Consider the following 12,869-nt stretch of genomic DNA (forward strand, 5'->3'; position numbering starts at 1 on the left):
TTCTTTAATCGTCCAAATTGAACCCCTCCCCCTAATCTAAATCTTTCTTCCTGCTACCTCCCAGTTGATTCTCTGTTTCTTTTTCTTTATCTGTTTCCTTATTTTATTTTTTTTACTTTGACTTATATTCTTACTTTTACTACTTATATTGTCATATTCTTTTAAATATTTGTCATGTGCTGTTAACATTTTATTCTTACTGATGTTATATTGTTATGTTCTTGTAAATATTTTTCATGTACTGCAACATTTTATTCTTACTGATGTTATATTCTTGTAAATATTTTATTCTTATTGATTTAAGTAAGATTTTCTCCCGGGCCTCCACTGAAAAAGGGCTATGTCCATTTGGACCATCCCAGTTAACAAATGTCAAATAAATAATAAGTAAGTAAATATATATAGTATATACATAATTTTTAAGCTGCGGTGATGCAGCGGTAGCTTTGTCGCCTCACAGCAAGAGGTTCTCCTGTTTGATTCTCGGCTGGAGCACCTTCTGTGTGGAGTCTGCATGTCCTCCCCGCGGTTGAGTGGCATTCGAAAGACGTGTGAATGGGCGTGCCTTCGTTGAAGGTACGGCGTCGGGCTGGCACCTTGGCACCCGTAAAAATTGACTGCCAATCATTAGCAGACCAGAGTTCCGCTGTGGCGACCCCTAACCGGGAAAAGCCAAAAGAAAAACAAACAAGAAAAACAAAAGTATATACATAATTCTTGCTACTGTATGTCCGCTGTTGCATTGTGATAATTTTATTCTTTCTTCTTGTGGTTGACGTTTATTTGTTACTGCAAATACGGTAATATGAGCTCAAACATAGTTGTATGTATGCATACATATTCATATGCATGTATGCACATTGCTGTTTGCACTGTCATTCCTGCTGTTCTGTGAACCTGGTTTTTGGCCAAAAAGGTTCGGTTGATCAGTCCAGCTACCCCATTAACAGATACCTTAAAAAAAAGTATTTTTTCTTAAAACCATCCTTTTACAGTAGCATTTTTCAGTAGTAACATGTCTGTCATTGTCAGTATATCTCTGAAATTATTTTCGTTTATTCATCCATACAACAGTATAATCAATAACAATCCCCAATTCTTTCTCTACCAATGCTTTATGCTTCTATGATAAATATTTTTTGCTCAATGAGTTTACTTTTTGTAGTTCCTTTTTCTGGTCTGTCATTCCCTTTCATAATATACACCTGAAGGTTAACATCTGTGCATTCTCAGAGGAGCCTTGTATAGAAAATATTTAAGTATGCTTTGCAAAGATTTGTGTTCTGTTCCCACCTAAATATTTCTTGTATGTGTACATACAGAGACACACACACACACATATATATATATATATATATATATATATGTGTGTGTATATATATGAGGTTATAATGAATTATCGTTGATGAGACTGATTGACAGAAAACACATCTCACTGATGATAGCCACTACTGAAAAAAATGTAAAGAAAGTTATTGTAAAATGTAAACAAAAATGTTACTCTACCCGACCCCACCAGAACTTAAAATAACTCTAAGGTTACACAACGAAGAAAAAGGGAAACATCTTGAATTATGCTGCAGCTGACCTTCTGAAGTTTGACTGTAATGTAATTTGACCACCTTCTTCTCCACTTGCAAAATTTCTCACAAAATCAGCATGAGATGAAAACATCCACTGATAAAACCTACAGCACCTATTTCTGTATATGTATCTGTATGTATACGTGTGTAAGTGCGCAATTTTGTGTGTGTGTGTGTGTGTGTGTGTGTGTGTGTGTGTTGTCATCATATTTAAATGTAGATGGCTGGTTTTTAGTCTTAGGTAGGTACTAGACTATCGGCCCTAGGGCCTATACATGCCTATTCACAACGATTCCCTGGCTATTGCTTCCCACAAATATTTACTTTCCTGGACCCCTGTCTAGCAGGGCTACTGATGTAATCCCCGGAGTGAATTTCCTATCTCCCATCCAGTTGTCAAGGTTCCTCTTGAAGAGGGCTATTGAGGCCTGACATGTATGGGCAGCCTATTCCAGAGCATGAGGGAGTTTCTGGGTCAGGAACTTATCCCCCCAGCATGTTCTATTCATCGTGATGACAAGGTTAAGATCCCTGGAGCGTGTGGCTTGGAGGGATTTGGATTTTTTTAAGTGTACCATGTCCAACAACTCCGGGTTTGACATGGCCTTGTATGTTAGGCAGAGATCGCCTCTGAGTAGGCGATATGCGACAGAGTATAGCTGGAGTCTCTTTAGACGGTCAGCATACAGCATCTGCTTTAGGCCTGTGATTCTTTTTGTGAGGTATTTCTGCAGCCTTTCTAGTTGTTGCAGATGTCTTGTGAGGTATATACCAAACGGGGCATTGTATTATGTAATGGGTCTAATGAGGGATGAGTACAGAGGGACAATGACCTCCTTTTTTCTAGATGAAAAGCCCTTTGTGATGAGGTGTGCCACATAAAAGAATTTTCTAACCGTTGTGTTTCTCAAAGGTGAGACCACTGTCCACCTATATCCCTAGGTCTCTTATCACACTTTCGGTGTTTAGTGTACTGCCACCTATGTGGTAGTTCACAGGTATGTGTTTTCCCAAAGGGGACAACTATACATTTTTTGGCATTTATCTTGAGCCCATGGCTCTGGCACCATGTATGTGTTTCAATAAGGCCCTTTTGTAGTATATCCACATCATTTGGAGATTCAGTAATGGCTCCCAGCTTGCAGTCATTTGCAAACTTTGTAAGCCAGAGTCCTGTAGTGTTGGCCTGTACTTCAGAGAAGTAGATGCCAAACAAGAGTGGTCCCAGGACAGAACCCTGCGGTATACCACTTGTCACTTGTCTGGAGCTGGATTTGGAGTCGTCTACTTTTACAGTGCGTGTTATGTCAGTAAGCCAGTTTGCAACCCATCGAGTGACGTAGGGATTAATGCCCAGCTCAGTAAGTTTATCTATGATTCCAGACTGGGGAATAGTGTTGTAAGCCTTGGCATGGTCCAAGTAGGCTTTGTGAACCACCTTACCCTCGTCCACGGCTCTGGAGACTGATTTGAAGAAGTCGATCAGGTTCAGGAGGCAAGGTCAGCCCTTCACGTACCCAAACTGGGTGGGGTCCAGTGTTTGAAGTTTGCCAATGTCTTTGTTTACAAGGTCCATGATAATACGTTCCATGGCCTTGTAGACCAGGCTCGTCAGACTGATGGGACGGTAGTTCCCGGGATCCAAAGTGGATCCCCCCTTGTGGAGTGGGATGACTGTAGCTGTGCGCCACTCTGTGGGCACAAAGCCTGAGATGAGGCCATGATTAAACATGACACATAGGTGAAGTGCCAGTTCATTTTGTAGTTCATGCAGTACACAGCCCGGGATGTCATCTGGTCCCATGGATGCTGTATTCTTGGCTTTGGAGAGTGTGGTTTTTACCTGAGTGGCCGTGAATACCGGAATTTGGCATTCTTTTGGTATTGAGATCGGCCCTTTAGGGGGTGAAGCTGGCACTGAATCTATCTGCCAGGATATTGGCAATATCCTTGGGATCAGTATATCTAGTGCCATTCTGCTGTAGCTTTGAGCAGATCTGAGTATTGCCATTTAGGTTCTTGACATAGCTATATAATGCCTTGTGGTTGTCTGTGGAATCTTTGGCAATTTTGTTTTCGTAACTAACTTTGGAAGATTTTATGAGGGATCTCAGCTTTCTACTGAGGCTGGTCTGGGAGGTTTTTGAATCCTGCATGTCATTAAAGTTATTTGATTGAACTTTAATCAGTATATGTAGAATACGCTGAAAATAGATTCTATTTTCTTTTGTTTTTAGTGTGTGTGTGTGTGTGTGTGTGTGTGTGTGTACTATGTACCTGTGGCAGACCTAGTTGTTGGATTGGATTTCTGTCACTGTGAGGTCAGATGTCAGTGCAATATTGTTAGCAGTGCGTTAAGGATTTTTTTCTTTTCTCCCCACTGTTGTGTGATCTTCGAGTTGGTATACTTAATTAGCAGTAGCGGGGTGCAGGGAGCTTGCGCCCTACACAAACATTGTTTTTCTTTCTATGTGTGGGTAAGTTTAGAGGCATTGTTTTAGCTATATTTAACAGTCAAATTAGTGATTTTTGATGTATGTGTGTGTGTGTGTGTATATGTATGTGTATATATATATATATCTATATATATATATATATATATAGAGAGAGAGAGAGAGACTGTTTGAAAGAGAGACTTTCTCACATAAATACACTATTATCAGCATCTTCTCTCTTTTTGTGTTACCATGTTATCTTGTGTGCCTATATAAATGCTCTGGACCCATAGACAACTGTTTTATTTTCAAACAACATCACAGCTCCTGCACTAGTCAAACTGTTGTCTATGTATAACACAGTAGATTTACTCGCACTATAGTATTTTAATGTCTGATTGTTTTTATTTTCTTTTTAGTGTGTTCTTGAGCAATTCAAATGCTTCCATTCCCAGGTTTCAACTTTCTGTAGCAGCTCTCATAAACACTTATTTATCTCAGAGACATATTGGGTACAAATTTTGCAAGATACTGCTTCATTCCTAGAAACCTTTGTAATGCCTATTAAACTTATGTCCTGTATGACTGCACTGCTTGGATTTGTTTTTCTGGATCAGTTCTGGATCCTGCAGTTTTACAGTGTGGCCCAAGGTTGTCAAACATATCACTCTGATTTTACCTTTGCTCATATTTAACTTGAAACTGATACATTTGTCTCTTCAAGTCTCTTGTCATGCTCTTTCTGCAACTTAGCCCTAAAAAAATATAAGTAGTTAAGTTTATACCTTCCAAGACTTCTCTTACTTAGCAATGGCTCTTTGGAATGTCTACAGTGCTGATAAAATAAGTGAAAGTCTGTGAGCCCTATAATGTCATCGTAGTGTATTAAATGTACACAGTCAGGAGCTATGGCTGTCTAATTAATGTCTTCCAGCAACCCTGGGTTGCATCTGGTGATCAAAGTGATGTTTTTGAATTCACATATTTAGCTTATCCATTGCCCACTGTTATGTTAATCACTTTATCGAGATCTTGCAGATAATTACAACTGTGAATGTTGTTTTTCTTTGCATTAGTGGTTGTACTGTACATCCTTTCTGTTTAATATAATTCCTTCTTAATTACACGTAGGTTTTTCTCTTCTGTTCATTTCTGGTTCAGTAGCTTTGCTTTTTGAGTGCCATTGGTTCTTTTCTAGGAGCGTGTCTCAATGATCCTGCGTTAAGTATTGTTTATGTTTCATATTCTGCTGGCAAACTTTCTAAGCGTGTGAATACCTCAGTGAAGTCATGTAAGATGCCATTACTTTGGTTCTGTGCAGTATCTGAAGCTTTGTTGTGATAGTTTGATTTGGAATATGTGCTGGTTTTGCTTTTACACTATGAATTATTTAGTTTCTCAAACGCCACAATGCCTGATGTATAGAAATTACTTATACAGATTTTATTGTTTGAAAAAGAAGGTTGACATTCTTTTTGTACTTGTATATCAGCATATTTTGACCTAAAGTGCCACCTAGTGATCAGAATTGGTCAGTAATTTACACACAGTTTTCTGTTCAGAGATAATCTAATCTCAACATTTAAAAAATATTTTTGATACGTTATTGCACTCTCCCTCGAATTTATTAACAGTTCTGTACACTTTGCACAAAGCCTACACAACTTAAATATGTTAGTGCAATGCGCTTATTGAATCTGCATGCTGCTTATCACACTTAGTCACATTTTTGTGGCTATCAGCAGTGTTGGTGGCTGCAAAAAGGTGCAGAGAAGCATGAGCACATGATGTAAAAAAAAAATCGTACGTATAAGCAAACCAATTATGCAAGCATACACGGGCATCTTATATGAAGTAAGGGTAAACTGATTACAAGAATTAAGATACAGGGGACATTAAATGGGGAGAATGTACACAGAATACAATGTTACTAGTACAGACAATTAAGAGGGAAGGGTAAACCAATAAAATACACTCCGTTAATGCAGTCGTGTGATTATGTCACAAAGAAACAGATTAAGCATAAATACTTCCATATTGATGTAATAATAATCCTCTTCACAGTTCTTGATACATGCACATAACTATAAATGAACATGCTAACAGTAGATGTGAGAGGGACATAATACAGCACTGTAACAAAGGGGAGTAAATTGATGACATGCCAAGGTGAGATAACAGCAAGGACAAGTGGATACATTGAGGGCTTTTCACGTAGACTGCAGTTATTGTATACGACATGTATCTACAGGAAATGTGTGATAACTGACAGTAGTGGTATATTCTCTACTTCATTGTGTATAAACAAGAAGAAATTAGCCCTACAGCTGTTGCATCATGCACATTAGAAAAGGACATGTTTTGATATGTGTTGTCATTTGCCAAACACAGACAGTGAGTATATTACCTTGAAACATGCATTAGACAAAGCATGTGTTTTATATTCATTTACATCCTAAACAGTAATATATAACACTCAAAATACATAAGTGACAATTGACAACACCAGTTTGATGACATTTCAGTAGTTCAAGGTTTCCATTCATAAATGGAGTGCATCTACTACACAATTGTACTGGGCATGCTCATAAGAAATTATAGCGAACGCTGCCATTACAGCATGTACACAACACAAACACACAAGAAAGTGTCCTAACACAGGCCCACTCACTGTTTATGATGATCCTGCATAATGCCATACAGTAAGGAATGTTATGTAAGTTATGTATAAAGCTGTACAGTATGAAGAAAACAATTACAGTCATACGTAACTGTTTGGAGGAAGCCAAGCAATACATTCATTTCCAAATTAAAAGCCTGTGGACAGTCAATGACATACTCAACATTTACACCTTGACAGACTCAAACACATGCTAGGATAGGTATCAGAAAGATGCAGATGAACCTGTGAAGACACAGAAATGACAAACACACTTGAAGGGTTAACAACACTTCCCTGTTGTGATGGGTATGGATCCCCTGCCTTGGTGGGTGATGCCTTAAAAATGTTGCCTTCTGACTGTGCTATCAATACTTTTTACCTAAGCCACTCTTTTCTGATTCCTTTATCTGACAGACCAATGTTACCAGATTCAAACCCCTGCCTATCATACTACATGCTCTACAGAGCTGTGTATTGACTGCATCTGACACACGACATAGCAATTACAAATACATTAAATTAATGTGTGAAGTAATACATTTTTAGGATAATTTGTACAATATGATTTTGTCAGAATAATGACAAGTAGATGGCTGTGTTAATGTTCACACTACTTTGAGCAGTGTAGTATCAATGTTTCTTGGCCAAGGAAGCTGTTCCCATTGTTTTATACAACTGCATTGTCCCAGAGTCTAATCACACTTTGTGTAGATATGCTGTACAAGTCATTACTGAATGCATGTGCTGTAAGAACACTCACTCCATGACATTTGCAGAACTGTTTCACTGACAGGAAATTATAAAAAGAGTTTGTATTTCTTTCACCACAGTAAAAAAACTGAGAATAATAACTTTATGCAGTGTTGTTTGTGTAACAGCAGTACATTCATAAATGTTTGCTTTTTGCCAGAATTGAACAGCAAGCCGTGTAAAACTAACGACGCGCATGAATCACACTTGCCATAGTGAAAGTCTTAACACTGCTATCAGACTCCACCTATGTGAAGTCACTACATCATATGATTGTGTTGCAAATTTGTGTGAGATAAAAGGGATGGGGAGGCTTCTCCCACTGTAATTGTACACATTATAACAGTTGTGGATGTCAGTCATTCTTAACAGCATAAGAACATACAATTTTTACAGTTGAACTGGATTTTGAGCATCCGAATATGTAACGACAGAAGATACATGATATTGTGAAGAATAAATGCACCACAATGCAAGTATTGTTAAAATTGTGAGGTATTTAGGTATTTGAAGCTGTGAAACCAAAAACTGAAGTAAAAGCCACTAAAGCTCAATGGCTTTCAAACCCTAGTCTGTTCAGAATAACAAGATGCAAATCTCCAAAAAATGCCATGTTATAGATAGGACTGTTAAAAACCTCTTTAATAAAAATTGTTTAAAATAAGACAAGTATTTTTTTGTTTCACCACAAAACTTCATCAGATGTATTTGAAGCTGTGACATTGTTATTGCTGCAAGGGGCGTGCATGCCTATTATGTCTTTAAAAAGCTGTTGCTATTTGTCTATTTCTCACACAACATGGTTTGCTGCTACATTTACCCAAACACATGTGATGTGCAATGCACCCTTCACTGTGACAGGAGAATGGCAATCATGCACAAAGTGTGGGTAATCACAGATTCAAACACGTGCTTTACTAAGGCAACAGTAAAAAGAGCATTGTCTCATGTCCTGATGTCATAGGAAAAGCCTTAGTAGCTATCTTGGGAAAGCCAAATGCCATACAATAGCATCATCATTCTCCAATAAACATTTTAAATCAGTAAGAAATCTTTTGGAGTAAACTTTTATTTAGAAGTGCCGTGGTGCTGTGCAGTGTTTTGCTGGTTTGATTCTCCAGTAAAACATTTCTGTATGAAAAATGGGCAAAGATTCTTGTAATATGAATCCCCAGCTGTACATGTACACAGCAGATAGCTGGGTGACAGCACTGTTACCTATGTGCACATTCACAGTCATGACACAAGTGAGTTAAGAAGTAATGACTGGATTTGAATGGACTATTCTCCAGCCCATACCTCTCAAGCTATCATCCTACTTCTCTCCTGGCTAACCTCTTTTACCTACCTAACCTCTTTAATATACTCAGCATAGATACCAAATTAGTAAATCCTGATTTCATGCCATAAGCCAGTATTTCCTCCTGAACAATTGAATTTGTTAACATTTTATTTCTTTTATTGCTAACTGTTATTTGTAATACAACTGTGTCTGAAATTTTTATGTTATTAAACTGCTGTTTCCTGCTGGAGCTTTTCTCCCCGGGCTTCCACTGAAAACGGGCTACCAAGCCCAGTGGACCTCCCCGGTAATCAAACTGAAATAAATAAATAATAAATAAAATAAATAAATACTTAAGATCACAAGGTACAGACCACTGCTTGAATTACACACAGCACACAAAATGTTTATTTACATTTGTAACAGTACATATCTGGATGATATCACCATTGTTTAATACTGTGCTGCTGTACTAAAAAGGTAAGAAGGTGATTGAAGTGCACAGTAACAATACACAGCTCAGCATACTACATATATTAGAAGCCTTCTGTACACACAGCATGACAGACAAACACACACTTCCAGTAGTCAGTAATTCTTAGAGTCGAACCGCCTACCTATTTAGTTACACAGTCTAGAGAGCACAGTATCAACAGCCAATTCCACAGGATAAGTCATACTACAACTGTGATTTAGCTAATTTTTGATAGCATGATGTAATCATTGTGTTTCCAAAACTAAGCATTGCCTGGGGTAATAGAAATGTATAGGGTAGCCCTTTGCCAGTGAAAATATGTCTTGTAAGTGGATCTTTACATAAGGGATGTTGTTACAAAGCCAACAGTACAAGACAGTACACAGAGTCACACCAGTTAACCAGTGCTGGACTCAGACCACCTAACTATCTAGTTACACAATATGTAGAACACTGTATTATCCACAAGCACTACAGGAGAAGTCTGACTTTTAGAGTGAGAGACTGCACATATGAAAGTATGACCTCATCAGTGTGTTGCAGATATGTTTGTGGTAAAAGTGGGATATTGAATTCTCTCCCAGGTAATATTCTTCCCCTGATGGAAGTTGATGCAGTATGTGTGTTTAGGAAACTCTATGTGCCTGATGTTGAAGCCACACATACAAGTTCACCACTGTGAGATTTGAACCACCTATCTAGTTACGAAATCTGCAGAACACAGTATTAGTCACAAGCACCATAGGCGAAGTCTGATGTGTAAGGGGAGGGATTGCTCTTATGAAAAGATGATGTCATCACTGTGTTTCAGAGAGGATGTTTGTGTTAAAAGTGAGAAAGTGCAGACAGAAGTATGTCCAAAGTTAAATTCTTCTTCTTTGAAGTGGACACAGAACATTAGTTGCTGAGGCTTTACTTACCTGTCACAAGAAACACTCACTCACTCACTCACCATTGTGAGACTTGAACCTCCTACCTATCTAGTTACAAAATCTACAGCTCACAATATGAATCATAAGCACCACAAGAGAAGTCTGACTCTGAAGGGTGTAGTAAAAAAATTGGGAAAAGTGCAGAAGGAGGTGTGTCCAAAGTTAAATACTTCCCATAGTTGAATTGGACACAGCAAATCTATTGTTGAGGCTTTACTCGCCTGTCATTAAAACCACACATACACACACAAGTTCACCACTGTCAAATTTGAATCATCTACATAACTAGTTGTGCAATCTAGAACACAGTATGAATTATTAGAGAGGCACAGGCGAAGTCTGACTTTAACAGTGTAAAAATGCTCATTTGTGTTTACAATTTCACTGTTTTAAACAACAGCTCCTGTGCATCACAGGTTTTGGGACAAAGGCATGTGCTTGGACAGGCCAACGTGCTTCTTCAATGTAAGTACACACTTCTCTGCTAACATCTATATACTGTGATTCATGGGAGAAGTGCCTGTTTCACAGTATGGGGTGCCAATGACAATCACTGTTGTAAAACGGTGGATTGTCAAGCAAGCATTCATGACATTTTATCCTGGGATTATTACATGCAAATAGTAACCATTTATTGTGTCACTGTCTGTCATCTTGGCTCATGCTTGCACAATGTGCATTGACAATACAAGCAGATACTTCCTAAATAAAGCAGTGCACTTTTGAATAATAGTGATAGATTGTGTGAAAAGGTTACGCACCATTGTAACAAAGTTGCAAGTGTAGCTGGTGGACTGCAGTCATACATTAACACAGTAAATTAATTGTATCAACATCATTGTGATATCCAGATACCTTGATAGCAATATTCCAGCAACACATGTTGAGGTTGTACAACCTAATACCATAATTCTTTGTTCTAATATTTTAACTCTGTCCCTGAAGGATGACACTGGCAAGCTCATTTGCACTGCTGACAGCAAAGTTTCAGTGCATGCATAATCATATCTTGAGGTGTTGAACTCAGAATGGGAATTAGCAGTAGTCTATGGTGCTCTTTGTGCAAATAAGCCGTATACATATACAACTATGTCTGCATCTCCTAGAATACAGAACAGATGTGTGTTATGGTCATGTTTATTGAGTCATGATTTACACGTGTGTCAAGCAGTTGCAGTCCTTAACTCCTGATATGTATGATACCGGAGTATTATGAAACACATGATGGACAAAAAAAAAAAGCATGTTATTGCTTATGGAAACAGTTTTGAATCAAGGATGTTTAGGTGATGATACAGAAGGGGTGAGAAGAGGTGGACAGTTGGTGACAGGAATACATATACAAACTTATTAAGAGATTAGTTTATGGCTCATTTCTACACATATTTGTATTGTTATTTTTGTGGTTTATCGTCATAATTATTCAGGCAAGATCTGTACAAGACAGTCTTCCCAACAGGAAGCAAAGCAGATTAACACAGCAGCAGAATAACGGTGTGTTAAGAAAATATGTAGCCAACACTTAAAGGAGTCATACAAAATATTCAAGATCACTTCAGCATGAATATGGAGTCAAACCTTGACAGTATTAAAAAAATCTACAGCTTGAGTATTAGCTAACCATACCACATAGAAACTTTACTTCACAAAGTTCAAAGCTGACAACAGATTGAAGAAAAGGAGAATGCATGTATTAGTCTTCACTGCATTCATGACAATTGTAAAAAAAGAGATAACCTGTGTCTATCATACAAGGACATTACTGATGGATTCACTGCGCAAGGACATTACTGATGGATTCACTGCACATCAACAAGTCAAATGGCATCAGAAATAATTTGTCTAGGGATTTAAACCTCTTCTGCAATATCAACAGGATTGTTTGGAGATATAAATATATCAGAAAGAGGATACACTGCTGTGTAACAGACTTCCTATCCACATAAAACAGGGTTCATCCCTGTCCATTTTCAAGTGCAATTTAAAGCTATGGATGGAAAACAGATGATTTACCCCAGAATCGCACCATGTTTTAGTGAACAAAGGCAGCTCCTAAATGTTTTATCCCATGCATTGAGCCCCTCAAAACTGTTATAATGGCTATATTAAAGTAGTGTCTTCACTCTGTATTCCTATAGTGTAGCAGATTTAAGCACATTTGCATTAAATTAAAATCTTTAGCTTTTGCTATAGAATGTTAAACTCCATTTATCATCATGCAGCATTGGTGCATGATGCCAACCTCCTTGCAAATGCTGAGGTCAAAAAGTAAAGGTTTATCAGTGGGCCATTTCTAGCTATGTGTGTTGCGTGTGATTCTATTTTTTTATCATATTAAATATGTGAAAAAAGGACTTGATAAGACAGTGGTGAAAATGGAGGGGAGCAGATGGTAGGCACTGGAGAACAAATACAGAAATTTGCAGGAGAGTGGTGGGAGAGCACCATAGCTATCCACTTTTTCAGAACATAAATGTATTATACACACAATTTCATGACTTTGGAGAGTCACTACACCAGGGATGGGTGACAACAAAGATGTTGTGTAGCGAATTCAACCAAATGAAGTGTGTCAAGATGACGCATGGCAAAAAAAGACCATCACATATCTACTATAGTAAGGGAGGCCTTCTACATAGCATACTTGATTAGCAAAGGCATTGCCTCTAGAGCAGAGGAGGTTTTAACCCCTCTATACTCATCACTAATTAGGCCCATAATCGAGTATAATGCCCCTTTTGACATGTACC

This window comes from Protopterus annectens, chromosome 10.part0 (assembly GCF_019279795.1).
Source record: "Protopterus annectens isolate FY-2018-M chromosome 10.part0, PAN1.0, whole genome shotgun sequence".
Taxonomy (NCBI): domain Eukaryota; kingdom Metazoa; phylum Chordata; order Ceratodontiformes; family Protopteridae; genus Protopterus; species Protopterus annectens.